Here is a 2,039-nt window from a genome sequence, read left to right on the forward strand (position 1 = left end):
AACATTACTTGGGATGTTGTGAAAATGATATTTAGGACTTTCAGAAAACAAAATGGACTGAATTCTGTTGGACATTGTTAATGGACAAATTAAGTTAGTATGAAAAGTGTGTTTTAGGAGACTTTACAATCAATCCACAGGGCTAAAAGTGTTCTTGGTTGAAGAAACACCCTGTTAATCGACGTATGCAAGTCACCCAATGGTGTAAGTTAGTGACTGTTATTCAAACATCCACTAAGTAAGCCTAAATAAAACAAATCTCTCATAGACAATTATATTTTCCAGGATCTTCTGATTTATTATGTCACAGGCAGCGCTTGATCATCGTGGTTTGGGCATTACTAATCGGAAACTACATTTTTAAAAATATCTCGATTCGATTTTTAAAGATCAACTTTTGGGGAATTTTCCTAGACGGATAGAAGTGACTAAATGTTCAAACTGCATATTTCTGATATTCCCATGCTCATTTCTGTTCAGGCCTGATAATGTATGTATCCTAAAATATAATTTAATAATACACACCAGTGACAGGTTTGGTTTTGGTAAAATTTTTAATGCTTTTTAATATTTTTTAAAGATTTTTTTTAACACAGTAAAACAGTATTATTGTGATATATTATTACAATTTCAAATAACTGTTTCATATTTTAATATGCTTTAAAGTGTAATTTATTCCTGTCATGTCAAAGTTGAATTTTCTGCTGTTTTTTTATTTTCTGTGATGCTTTTATTTTGATTTTTTCTTTTTTTGTATCAGTGTAAAATGTCTTTACTGTCACTTTTGATCAATTTAATCAATCTCTGAATAAAAGTATTCATTTCTTTACAAAAAATAAATAAATCTTACTGACCACATACTTTTGAACGAGTGTAAATTGTGAAAAAAATAAAATAAAACACATAAAACATAAAACACAACGCACCTAACATATTATGGTCATCAGATTTTTTTAACATTATTATGAAAATATTAGTTCATATGTGGTAGGTGTCAGACGAGTGGTTTGTTCTCTTAATAAAATGACTGGGCTGCTGATTCATGCTGCTGACAGTGTGTGTCTCTGTCTGCCAAATTTATACTTAGACCGTTCAGAAAAACGACTTGCTTGACAACTAATTCTGTCACCTCAGGCCAATTCATGACCTTCCTTCACAAAGACAGGCCAGACAAATGGGTTGTATAACACAGAATATAAAGACTCCTGAACAATACTACAGCTAAATATTTATTAAAGCTATTTATTTGTTGTACAAGTGTAACATGATTTGAAAGCATATAAATACAGCTGGCTTTAGTATTCATTCGTTGTTTAAAATAAATAGTTAATGCATGTTTTGCTAAATAAAGATTGTCCATTTACACATAAAGTCAGTCCATTTATTCTCCGAATGAATGTGTTTATAAAGAACAATATTATCATGGAAAATATTTTTTTTCACCATTAGGATGAAATAAATGGGAGCCGGGGTCAGACCGCAGCAGAGCAGCCGCATTAAAAAAAAATCTTACCAGCCCCAAACTTTTAAATGATAGCGCAATAGCCTAAATGTGAATCAAAACATATTTTTTTGTCATGCATTAATGACATTTATAAATACTTCCAGAAGGTTAACTTCTCAAAAATCTTTGCTTCACATGTACATATCTTACATACTTCAAGTGCAAGAATAAAATCATTATAAAGTCACTGTATTTATCTGTAAACGTGCCCTTTAAAAAGTAGTTTGGGATTCCAATGACATGCAAGGCAAATATATATTTTTTAGTCATTTAGGTTTTTTTTTTTTTTTGTCAATTTGAAACTTTTGATATTTGCTGTTATCACACACATATGCATACGCATATGCATACAATTCGAATATGCTCTAAGTCAGGGGTGCCCAAACTCGGTCCTGGAGGGCCGGTGTCCTGCAGAGTTTAGCTCCAACTTGCCTCAACACATCTGCTGGTAAGTTTCTTGTATGCCTATAAGAGCTTGATTAGCTGGTTCAGGTGTGTTTGATTGGGGTTGGAGCTAAACTCTGCAGGACACCGG

The sequence above is a fragment of the Sinocyclocheilus anshuiensis genome, unplaced genomic scaffold (genome assembly GCF_001515605.1).
Source record: "Sinocyclocheilus anshuiensis isolate Anshui unplaced genomic scaffold, SAMN03320099.WGS_v1.1 scaffold112, whole genome shotgun sequence".
NCBI classification, from domain to species: Eukaryota; Metazoa; Chordata; class Actinopteri; order Cypriniformes; family Cyprinidae; genus Sinocyclocheilus; species Sinocyclocheilus anshuiensis.